The sequence below is a fragment of the Bos mutus genome, chromosome 22, assembly GCF_027580195.1.
Source record: "Bos mutus isolate GX-2022 chromosome 22, NWIPB_WYAK_1.1, whole genome shotgun sequence".
NCBI lineage: Eukaryota > Metazoa > Chordata > Mammalia > Artiodactyla > Bovidae > Bos > Bos mutus.
The window spans coordinates 37,941,800-37,954,977 of record NC_091638.1 but is presented as its reverse complement, the minus strand read 5'-3'; the positions used below and the strand labels follow the sequence as shown (position 1 = coordinate 37,954,977).

At 41.1% G+C, this 13,178-nt stretch overlaps 1 protein-coding gene across 1 annotated transcript in view; it reads left to right on the top strand.

Annotated features, from left to right (window-relative positions):
- C22H3orf49 (chromosome 22 C3orf49 homolog) overlaps positions 1-13,178 on the top strand; it is a 97,650-nt gene that overhangs the window by 40,368 nt on the left and 44,104 nt on the right. Inside the window, 1 exon segment of the mRNA XM_070359806.1 lies at positions 3,802-3,925. The gene's annotated coding sequence lies outside the window, so the exon portion shown is untranslated.

The following is a 13,178-nucleotide window of genomic DNA, read 5'->3' as shown; positions in this document are numbered from 1 at the left end:
ATAGTGGGTAATTGCATAATATATGGTAGACACGCCATATTACCTTTCTAAAATTCAAAAGTCTTTGTCTTGAAATACAGCCAGAGCAAAAGGTTTTCAAATAAGGGATTACGAAACTGTGATAAACGGCATTTATGAAATTCACACCACATGCTCAGCACTATGCTGAGAATGTTATATAAATTATCCCATTTATTCTAAAGAGTACCCACCCTAAAGAGTAAGTAGTATTGTCATCCCATTTTATAAAGAAAGAAATTGAAGATGAGAAGGTTTCAGTAAATTACCCAAGATCACAGAGCTCTTGTGTGATAGAACCAGGAATCCAATCCAGGGCTGTGACTCCAAAACTTAAGCTTTTAACAACTTACTGTCAGATCCAGAAAACCTGGATTTCAACAAGTGATTTCTGAGAACCAGAATATGAGACTCAATAAGCATCAACGTGATGATCAACCATGGGTCTGGTTGAGCCAATAAACATAGCAATACAATACCTCTGCTCTCCACTCACTTGAAATTCTTACCTCAGCCACCTGTCTCAGCTCACCTAATCAGATACTGATCATAAAAAGGTGCATTGTCATTCATGCAACAGATAGACAGTCACCAGGATGGCCACACACTGCCAGTCACCGTCACAAGCTTTAACTGGAGAAGGACTGATCACGTGCAAACTCAGCTCTCTCCACATCAAGGCAAGACATGGTAACCACTGTTCCATGCTCTGCAACAAAACAGCACATCTTGCTGCAAACTGGCCTGTGTGTCATTTTCAAAATTACTTTATTACATAGCGATGGAAAAAATAAAGTGTGAATTATGCCCCACTCATTAGAATTAAGAAGCTGATTCAAAATGTAGACACAGTGTGTAATTGTTTATCACCAAAATACCCTCATTATTCTACTAGCAAGTAGCAAAACAAAGTTGTTTTGGGCTTAGGGAAACAGGGAAGATTTTCTAGAAGGGTGGTCTTTATTTTAGGCCTTGAAGGATATATCAGATAAGGAAAGAATGGTGAATGGAGATCATTCCCAGCAGAGAGAACATCATACATGAAAACACATTAAGGGGATCATAACTCATCAGACTTCTCCCACCCAGTCCATCCATCCATCCATTCAATTTGAACAAGCATATATGGAATGCCAGCTATCGGTTGGAAACTGTCTTGAATACTGGATGAGCCACAATTAAATCGCTTCCTTTACAGAATTTACAATCTGGGCTGAGAGGCCAACACTAAGCAAGTATAAACAAGAAAAGAATTTCAAATAGACGTTCTTAAGGAAATGAAAAAGAGTAGGACACAACTTAGCGATGGAACAACAACAACAAGGAAATGAAAACTGTGATGTGATTAAAAATAATGTCTAAGGGTGAGGTCCTGAAAATGCAAGGACAGAGATCCTAAGGCAGTCAGTCATTTGGTGGTAGTATAATAGACAAGGAAGACAAGGAACAGGATGAGGTTGGAGGGAGAGGCAGGGGCCAGGGAAAGCAAGGTCTTGGGGATGAAATCAGAAGTCTGGATTGCATTCCAAGGGCAAAGGAAACTTACAGGATAATTTTATATGATACAATTTGACTTTTTCTTTTTCCTTCTTTTTTTTTTTTTTTTTTTGGCTGTGCTGCATAGCATGTGGAATCTTTTTGTCCAGGGACTGAACCTGTACCCCCTGTAGGGGATGTCCAGCATCTTAACTACTGGACTGCCAGGGAAGTCCCCAGCTTGACTTTTAAACAAATTCACTGTAGCAGCTCTGCTCAGCAGAAGCCCAGTTAAGATATCTATGCAGAAATTCAGGTTGGAGGGGATGGTGCCTGCCCCCAGGAATAGAACCCAAGACGAGAATCTGAGTGCAAGTAGCTTATGTGGGAGCAGATCTGGAGCACTGGGGGATGGGCGAAGTGAGACAGGAAAGGAAAGGCTGCCAATAAAAAAGTTCAGTCATTACCAAGCAGGTTACCACTGTGGGCAACTTGCAGTTTAATACCACTGGGGAACTCTGTAAGCCAGTGAGAAGCATGCACTCAAAATTTTCCCTCCAGGGACTCCCCTAGTGGTCCAGTGGTTAAGACTTCACCTTCCAACACAAGAGGTGTGGGTTTGATCCCTGGTGGGGAAGCCGAGATCCCACATGGCTCATGACCAATAAACCAAAACATAAAATAGCAGCAATATTTTAACAAATTCAATAAAAACTTTAAAAATGGTCCACATCAGGAAAAAAAAAAAGAAAGAAAGAAAGAAAGAATTGTTTCTCCAAGGGCAAAAAACGGGAGTATTTGTACACCAGTTCTCTTTAGTCATTGGTTGAAAGCTTGTGGGGATAGGTAGTGTTTTTTGAACATTTCCAACCTGCTCTTTGCAGAGGAGGAGAAGGGCAGACCCCAAGCAAAGAAATCAAGCAAAGAAATGCAGATCCTGGCAGCTGGAAATCAGGCCACAAAAATGTTAAGGCCTGAAGAGACACAGACAGCATCTGCTACAATGGCTTAAGCTTGCAGATGTGCTAGAGACCACCTTTGTTATCTGTTCAGTCCCCAAAGAAGTCTTACATTCCACATAACCTGATCTACCCACAACATGACTGGGCAAGAAGGGAATGATGGATTCTAGAAAGTCCAGAGAGATTCTCTCTCACAAAAATGTGACCATGGAGCAGAGAGGGAAGTGATTTCAGCCTAAAAAGATGCACTAGAAGATCGAAAGAGTGGAGAGCTGGCCTTCTGTGGCAGCCATGAGGACCCATAACTTAGCTCACGAGTGGACAAAAGACAAGGTTTTCCCGAAACTTATGCAAGAGATGCATATTAAGATCTACCATATGCTTCTTTAGGGGTTCTGAAAATGCAGACAATCTGATATCTACCCTCAAGGAATTCAGTCTTGCAAAGGAGACATAATACAAATGATAATAGTAGAAAATAAGGGAGAGAATTTAAGAACACTCAAACCTACCTTTGTCAACTGCAAAGTACGACTTCCTTGGATCTAGTTCAAAGGTTAAGTCACCCAAGTAATCTTTGGCTGCCTGGCAACCGTTTTCCCAGTTGGAATTTCCTCATCCAGTGTGATGTTGACTTCACTGGGCAGAGCTGAATTTGCAGAGGTAACACTCAAAATAGCATTTTCCATATTGAATGATCTTGATTTAAAAGAGAAGACTATCAGAGTGGCAACGGTTTGGTGTGTGTTGTTTTCCACTTGTTCTGGTGGTAGAGGGGTCGAGGCTAGAGGCAGTATGAGGGTGGAAAGTATGGACCTTGGAGTTAGCCCATTTATTGAATACTTGCCTAGAGTTTAGACTCAATGCTAAGCACTTACCTTGTGTTTCCTCATTTATTCCTCATAGCAGTCCCAGGAAGTAGGTACCATTTTACAGATGTGGAAACAGATTTTAAGAAAGTAAGTAACTTTCAGAAGTAAATACCAAGGTGTCTAAGAGAGGATTTGACCCCAAGGCTATCTGGCTCTAGAGACTATGCTAAACCACTGAGCTCTTAGCTCCCTAGTGTAAGCACTAATTTTTTAGAAATGCTGTCCCTTCAGTATGGTTTTATAAAATTCTTGGTGATAATTATCACCAGAATTTTCCTTGAGAGCAATAAGAGACAAATCAGCCCATCAGATATTAAGAATATTTTGCATAAATACCTAATTCTATTGCAATTTCAATATGTTTTATACATTAAAAAACTACTTTGCCTTCAGCTGTTAAGAAAGCCTTTTATTTGCAAACTTAAGAGATTGCTTACATCTGACTTTTTTTTCTTTTTTCTTTTCCTTCTCAGGGGAGAAAGAAAAGAAAAGCTATTTCATTCTAATGGAAATTTCATAATGAATTTCAGAGACTACATTTTCATATTCAATTTTCAAGACCAATTTAAAAGAATACATTTATTTCCTTACCTTCAGGTAAGAATGGGGTCCTTATTGTTGACATTGATGAGGAAAATCTTTAGATTTCCAGCAGTAAACAGTCCTCCAGGATCAACCACATTAATAACTAGTGAGAAACTGAAAGGGTAGCCACAGGAAAAACAGCTGAGATTTTATAGTAACTGACAGGCTTTCACAGAAATAGAATTTGTTTCGCTTTAACTGACCAGTGAAAACAATTGATTCATTTAGTTAAAATGTCAGTCAAACCAGTTATTTTAACAGTTGGCAGTGGTTAAGAATGAAATTAGTCAAATCCGTTGAAAAGACAGGCAGGAATTTAGATAAGTCTGTTAATCCCCATCAATAATAAAAAATTGAAGGGAATTCCTTAGTGTGATAGAGCAAACAGAGCTATGGGTGTGGGCTCTCACCTTGAAACACTGACGTTTCAATTGGGAAACTGACTGACAAATACAAAGAAGATGCTAAAAACACTTCAAAGCAACATAATGACTATGAGAAAAGAGTAGGCCGGTTACATGATTAAAAGGTTTTTATCTCAGCAGAAATGTTTATGGATTTGAAGAATGAAAGTATGAAATGTATCCTAATGGAAAGATGAATGTTCACATTCATAGTCTGTTCTACAGTCACCAGTGGTCTCAGCTTACCCAGGACTATCCCCTGAAGGAGGAAATGGCAACCCACTCCAGTTCTTACAGGGAAAACCCCATGGACAGAAGAGCCTGGAAGGCTACAGTTTGTGGGTTCAGATATAACTGAGTGACTAAGCATGCAAGATCCAGTGTAGCGTGGAAAGTCCTACACACACACACCCAGAAACTGCCCAGGCAAACCAGGACTGTTGGTCACCTTTCCAGGAAAAAAAAAACAAAAACCAACTATTCTAACTAGAAGTATACTGATAATTGAAACCAGAATTACTATTTTCCGTTTATTTATCCTAAAAATCAAAACAGTTCTTATTTCAAAACCTCTCCTACAATAAAATGATTATTTATGAGATAACTCGACAAAAATCATAAAGCCAATCCACTCATAAGAATAAAGACATTTCTTTAATAATTCTAGAAAGAATCGCTACAGGAATAGAAGGAATACGATGTGGACAGGATTTCATTTGGCCTACATATGCTGAAGAGGAAGAAATGGGCCTTGTTAACTCTTTCATATGGATTTGAATAACTGATTTCACAGCCCGTATGTCTCCTTAAAGAGAGAGAATTGTTTAGATTCCTTTGCCAGTGAGGCATTCCAAAATTTCCTTTACTCTCATTTAATGATCTGTTCAGTCTGGGGAGGCCTTACAAATAGCTGTGAAAAGAAGAGAAGCAAAAAGCAAAGGAGAAAAGGAAAGATATAAGCATCTGAATGCTGAGTTCCAAAGAATACCAAGAAAGAGATAAGAAAGCCTTCCTCAGCCATCAATGCAAAGGAATAAAGGGAAACAACAGAGTGGGAAAGACTAGAGATCTCTTCAAGAAAATTAGAGATACCAAGAGAACATTTCATGCAAAGATGGGCTCGATAAAGGACACAAATGGTATTGACCTAACAGAAGCAGAAGATATTAAGAAGAGGTGGCAAGAATACACAGAAGAATTGTACAAAAAAGATCTTCACAACCCAGATAATCACAATGGTGTGATCACTCACCTAGAGCCTGACATCCTGGAATGTGAAGTCAAGTGGACCTTAGAAAGCATCACTATGAACAAAGCTAGTGGAGGTGATGGAATTCCAGTTGAGCTATTTCAAATCCTGAAAGATGATGCTCTGAAAGTCCTGCACTCAATATGCCCGCACATTTGGAAAACTCAGCAGTGGCCACAGGACTGGAAAAGGTCAGTTTTCATTCCAATCCCAAAGAAAGGCAATGCCAAAGAATGCTCAAACTACTACACAATTGCACTCATCTCACATGCTAGTAAAGTCATGCTCAAAATTCTCCAAGCCAGGCTTCAGCAATACATGAACTGTGAACTTGCAGATGTTCAAGCTGGTTTTAGAAAAGGCAGAGGAACCAGAGATCAAATTGCCAACATCTGCTGGAACATCGAAAAAGCAAGAGAGTTCCAGAAAAACATCTATTTCTCCTTTATTGACTATGCCAAAGCCTTTGACTGTGTGGATCACAATAAACCGTGGAAAATTCTGAAAGAGATGGGAATACCAGACCACCTGACCTGCCTCTTGAGAAACCTATATGCAGGTCAGGAAACAACAGTTAGAACTGGACATGGAACAACAGACTGGTTCCAAATAGGAAAAGGAGTACGTCAAGGCTGTATACTGTCACCGTGCTTATTTAACTTCTATGCAGAGTACATCATGAGAAATGCTGGGCTGGAAGAAGCACAAGCTGGAATCAAGATTGCCGGGAGAAATATCAATAACCTCAGATATGCAGATGACACCACCCTTATGGCAGAAAGTGAAGAGGAACTAAAAAGCCTCTTGATGAAAGTGAAAGAGGAGAGTGAAAAAGTTGGCTTAAAGCTCAACATTCAGAAAAGGAAGATCATGGCATCTGGTCTTGTCACTTCATGGGAAATAGATGGGGAAACAGTGGAAACAGTGTCAGACTTTATTTCTGGGGGCTCCAAAATCACTGCAGATGGTGATTGCAGCCATGAAATTAAAAGACGCTTACTCCTTGAAAGGAAAGTTATGACCAACCTAGATAACATATTGAAAAGCAAAGACATTACTTTGCCAACCAAGGTCCGTCTAGTCAAGGCTATGGTTTTCCCAGTGGTCATGTATGGATGTGAGAGTTGGACTGTGAAGAAAGCTGAGCACCAAAGAATTGATGCTTTTGAACTGTGGTGTTGGAGAAGACTCTTGAGAGTCCCTTGGACTGCAAGGAGATCCAACCAGTCCATTCTGAAGGAGATCAGCCCTGGGATTTCTTTGGAAGGAATGATGCTAAAGCTGGAACTCCAGTACTTTGGCCACCTCATGTGAAGAGTTGACTCATTGGAAAAGACTCTGATGCTGGGAGGGATTGGGGGCAGGAGGAGAAGGGGACGACAGAGGATGAGATGGCTGGATGGCATCACCAACTCGATGGACGTGAGTTTGAGTGAACTCCGGGAGTTGGTGATGGATAGGGAGGCCTGGCGTGCTGTGATTCATGGGGTTGCAAAGAGTTGGACATGACTGAGCGACTGAATTCAGTGACTATGGAAACTCTGGAGGTTGGAAAACTAAGGAGTAGTCTGCTTTCTGTAGAGATGCAGTGAAAATGCATTGCAAAACTTTAGCAAAAGAATTATTTATTCAGATTCTTCAAGCAGAGCCGAATTCTTTCAGTGCCAGATCCTCTGATATCAAAGATTCTGAGAAAAGGGAAAGCTTTAGTTTTCGCTTTTTGTGAAAGAGTTAATATCTTAAACTCTCGTTAATAATTTTACTCCCATTTTTAACAAGTCTTAAGATTTTTAAGTATCTTGGATATACATAATTATTTTTCCATGAATATACCAGGCCGACAAAAGAAAAAATGGAATCTGGTACAGGCATGATCCATTATTCCAAAACTATTTATGTGATCAGTTAAACATGGGGGCAGAGGATTTTGAGAGTAAGTTCAGTTCAGTCAGTTCAGTTGCTCAGTCGTGTCCGACGCTTTGCGACCCCATGAACTGCAGCACACCAGGCCTCCCTGTCCATCACTAACTCCTGGAGTTCACTCAAACTCACGTCCATCGAGTCAGTGATGCCATCCAGCCATCTCATCCTCTGTCGTCCCCTTTCCCTCCTGCCCCCAATCCCTCCCAGCATCAGAGTCTTTTCCAATGAGTCAACTCTTCGCATGAGGTGTCCAAAGTACTGGAGTTTCAGCTTTAGCATCATTCCTTCCAAAGAAATCCCAGGGCTGATCTCCTTGCAGTCCAAGGGACTCTCAAGAGTCTTCTCCAACACCACAGTTCAAAAGCCTCAATTCTTCAATGGATAAAGATTCTGGCAATTTCTACCTCCCAAATAACGATAAATACAAATTTAGGAGCATTCTTCTCCTGCTGACTTCAGTTACATCCTATTTTTAAACTTTTTTTTTAATATATTGGAGTACAGCCAATTAACAATGCTGTGATAGTTTCAGGTGGATGGCAGAGGAACTCAGCGGTACATATACGTGTATCCATTCTCCTCCAAACCCCTCTCCCATCCAGGCTGACACATAACATTGAGCAGAGTTCCCTGTACTATACAGCAGGTCCTTGTTGGTTATCCATTTTAAACATAACAGTGTGTACTTGTTGATCCCAAACTCCCTAACTATCTCTCCCCCAACCTCACCCACTGGCAACCAAGTCTGTGAATCTCTTTCTCTTTTGTCAGTTCATTTGTGTACATATATACGGAACAGTGACATCCCATTTTTGAATCCTCGATCTGTTTTACTAAAGATGCTAACCCAGGATATATTTCATCCTCAACTTTCATAATCATGAAGAATGTCCTTATGAGATTCAGGAGCAAGCTGACTAGAATGGTTTAAAGGTCTATTTCGTTTCCCTGTAAAGCACTTTGATGCAGAACATAAGACTGAAAAGGGTGGTCATAAAAACCATTATAAAAATAGAAATAAGAGCTGTGAACCGACCCTCTAGGGCAGATGTGGAGGAAATCAGGAGAAAATGTCAGTCCATTAACTTTTCAGAGTTGCTGGATTACATTGGGAATGAATTCTGTGCCCCCAGCCATCCAGGGAGAAGTCCCCCCACTGCCTTCTGTGGCAGGTCACAAATGCCATCACTGAAATCACCTTGATGCCTGGCTTTGAAGAAAGTGGATGATGAAGAGAAGGGCCTTAATAGCCACAGCTAGTACCTAAACCAATAACTGTGCAATTACAGTTTAGATGATGATTTAATATCTAAGGCCATCCCAAAAGCATGTTCATTTGGGAGCACACTGAAGCCAGATGGGGTGAAATCCTCTCAAAAAGGGAACTGTGGACCAAAGGGTAGGCATTTTGAGTAAATGAAAAGCCGCTAGCAGTATTTACCTTCCAGCTTCACTCTCAAAATCAGAAACTGCTGATGTAGAAATATTCCAATGCTGTCGATTGTGAAGCTAGAGCCCTCCAGGGAAAGGAAGTACTGTTTATTGGACAGGATGAGAAAGCAAAATATTGCAGAGACACTGAAATAACCAGATGATATGCACCTCCAAGAACCAGTCTTGAAATCTCTCTGTCCTCTGGGCCACCCGCCTCCCACCCACCGTATGTGAACATGCTCATGTTTGCCTATGACGATGCTGATGAAATTGTACTCCATTCAACCAACTTCAAGCCAGTTCATTTGCCCCTAAGTATTAAAAATGGATTTTTCTAATCTGATATATTCAGTATGTTATTTGAACATGTATGTCTCACAACACTCCAGCGAAAGCTAAAGTTGAATGAAAAGGAGTTACATTTAGAAAAGAATACTGATTGTTTAATGAAAACTTGACAGATTGATTTCTATTGACTTGGTGATGCTGAAGGTACACTTTTTTCAGGGAGGGCTGAGAGGACAGAGAGCTGTGGAGGGGGAAAACAGAAATATTGAAATGTCTATTCATCTACTTGTATGTGTGTGGGTACCACCAGGGGCTTTCCTGATGGCTCAGACAGTAAAGAATCTGCCTGCAATGCAGGAGACCCAGGTTCAAGCCCTGGGTCAGAAAGATCCTCTGGAAAAGGGAATGGCCTCCTACTCCAGTATTCTTGCCTGGAGGATTCCATGGACAGAGGAGCCTGGAGGGCTACAGTCCTTGAGGTCACAAAAAGTCAAACATGACTGAGCGACTAAGCACACACAACACAGAGGTACAAGCAATACTTTAAGTTGTCTGTTTTCCTTGACTTTCATTTATATTATCTTCTAGTTTTCTGTTAAATGCTTCAAATGCATTGTGTTTTAATGATCATAACAACTCTGCCATAGGTACTGATATTATTCCCCATTTCGCCAATAGGAACACTAAAGCTTAGAAAATTCAAGTGGCGTGCCTCTAGTCTAAGAGCTGAGCTTTTCATAATGCTTCTTTACTTACCACACTGCATGGGTTTTGGGGGCGGTTTGGTTGTTGTTGTTTTGTTTTGTTTTGCCAAAGAGGGTAGGTGAGGTTCAAGTTTCTGGAATAGGCAAGAAATTATTAGAAAAAGCTCAGGCAAATAATCCATGGGAGGATTAATACCAGGAGTTAATTAAACTGAGCACTACTGGCTTAATAATTGTGTAGACCCAGAGATAATTTAATAGAGAAGATTAAACCCAGAAGGATTACAAAGCAGCCTAAAAATCATTTGGAGAAATTTGTGACCTTTTAATTTATTGATTTTCTGATGCATCACGGTGTTCTGATTAATTTAAATTCATACCATCCATTTCTACACACATAAATAAGATAGAATTGAGTTCTGCTTTTGCTGTAGAACAATGTGGTAGAAATTAGCATTCAGGAACTGCAGAAGAATCCATCACCTATCTACTTTTAGGGCAAACACAGGAATAATGATGCCCATTTCATGGTGGGAGGACGAAGGACGGCTGGTGGTTACATTACTTGAGGGTGCTCAAAAGCACTGGTTATATATTTTAAAAATATATGATTTTTTAAAAGACACCTACATTTATGTGCCTAACCACTCAAGAATTTGCAGTTCTCAATTCAGTTTCTGTATTAGAGTTGTCAGCCACTGTTTGGGAACAACATATATAAGGAAGCTGCATTTTTATGAGGTTTAATTTTTCATAAAATGAGATAGTCTTTAAAAAAATTGATGGCACTGATATGAACAACTCCTGCCGCTGTTCAGAGAAGGTTGGAGCTGATGGTTGCTAAGCAGCCAGGGCCATCACTGGGAAAACCGCCTAAATGAATGATCCCCAGAACAGGAAGGCAGTCCAAGGGATGAGAAATTAACTCTCTGTGGGACCAGGCAACTTAGATTCATTTCTCCCCATTTTATCTGTAATAACACCATCAACTAGTAAAGAAGTATCTTGGCTATAAGAATAACAATGGTAGCCTCACTCCTAAGTTGAGAATTATTTCAACAGCTCACAGGGAGATGTGTGGCAAGGGGAGTTTTATGTCTTTCTGGGTGGATTTAGCTTCCAAATCCACTTTATTCTCTTCTCTGAAAGGCTTGTTCGTGACTATTTGCTTTCAGAGATGCTTGGGAATCAGAAATGTCAGAGCCCAGACTTCAGGCCAAACCCAGCAAGGAGAATTAGGGCTTCCATGCTTCAAGAGCAGTGACAGGGTTCTTCTGGATTTCTCCGTGTTCATGGAAACAACAGTGAGGGCTACCCTCTACTCTGACTCAGATTCTGTGCTTAGCCTTTTTCCGTGGACTGTCTCATTTAATCCTTAAAATGATGCTAAGAGATTGGTACTCTTCTCAGCCCCATCTTACAGATGAGGAAGCTGAGGCGTACAAATGTCGAGGAAATGATCCACGAACACATAACCATAGTCCATGGTTAACCTGAACCTCAAGCCCACATCTTTCTGACTTCAGACCATCATGTTATACTGCCTGCCTTCCATTGAGGCTTCCCTGGTGGTCCAGTGCTTAAGGCTTTGCCTTCCAATGCAGGGGTTGCACTTGCTATCCCTGGTCAGGGAGCTTAGATCCCACATGCATTGTGGCCAAAAAATCAAAACATGAAATGGTATGTAAACAGTATGGTAAAAAATTCAATGAAGACTTTAAAAATGGTCCACAACAACAAAATCTTTTTAAAAACATTATATTTAAACTTGTTTTTAAATATTTAGGGGGGGGGATTTAGAGCGTTTACACAGATGAAAATACAGTGACAGTACAGTTGGACTAGAAAGCTGAACCCCGAAGAATTGATGCTTTCAAACTGTGCTGCCGGAGAAGACTCTTGAAAGACCTTGGACAGCGAAGAGATCAAACCAGTCAATCCTAAAGGAAATCAACCCTGAATATTCATTGGAAGGACTGATGCTGAAGCCAAAACTCCAATACTTTGGCCACCTGGTATGAAGAGCCACCTCTTTGGAAAAGACCCTGAGGTTGGATAGATTCCAGGCAGGAGAAGAAGGGGGCGACAGAGGATGAGATGGTTGGATGGCATCATTGACTCAGTGGACCTGAGTTTGAGCAAGCTCTGGGAGATAGTGAAGGACAGGGAAGCCTAGCATGCTGCAGTCCATGGGGTCACAAAGAGTTGGACTCGACTTAGCAAATGAATGGCAACAGCTCAGTGTTACTGTTTAAAGGGAAATAAGGGAGGGAAAGGAACAAGGGCAAGGGAAAACTAAGATGAAGCCCAGAAAAACATTGGAAGATCTAACAGAAGGAAGATGCTGCTGCTGCTAAGTCACTTCAGTCGTGTCCGACTCTGTGCGACCCCATAGACGGCAGCCCAACAGGCTCCCCCGTCCCTGGGATTTTCCAGGCGAGAACACTGGAGTGGGTTGCCATTTCCTTCTCCAATGCAGGAAAGTGAAAAGTGAAAGTGAAGTCGCTCAGTCGTGTCCAACTCTTAGTGACCCCATGGACTGCAGCCTACCAGGCTCCTCCGTCCATGGGATTTTCCAGGCAAGAGTACTGGAGTGGGCTGAAGGAAGATGAGCAGGGATAGAAAATCAGAGTAGGCAGAAAGATAAGAGAAAAGCTCAAAGAGTTTATTATCAAAGAAGAATTCTAACATTTTCTAATATTGAATACCATCTGTCAAGCACTGTTCTAAGGCCTTTGCAGGTATGACCTTATCTAATCTTTAGAATCACCCAGCAGTGAAAGTGAAGTCGCTCAGTTGTGTCCAACTCTTTGGGACCCCGTGGACTATAGCCCACCAGGCTCCTCTGTCCATGGGATTCTCAAAGCAAGAATACCGGAGTGGGTTGCCATTTCCTTCTCCAGGGGATCTTCCCAACCCAGGGATCGAACCCAGGTCTCCTGCATTGTAGGCAGACGCTTTAACCTCTGAGCCACCACATTAGATAATGTATGACCTTATCTAATCTTCAGAATCACCCTGAGGTAGGTCCTATTATTAACCTCATTACAAATCAACTGAGGCACAGAGAGGGTGAGATTTGCCAAAGGTCACAAAGCCAGAACATAGTAAAGCCTAAACATCCACCTAGGCTGTCTGACATTAGAATCTGAGCTCTTTGCTGAAAGACTAATTTGGTAGTTTGTCCTAAGCTGATACTTTCTTGAATGAAATGAGTACACAAGTATTATCTGTGATAAATATTTTCTACATAACAAGATATT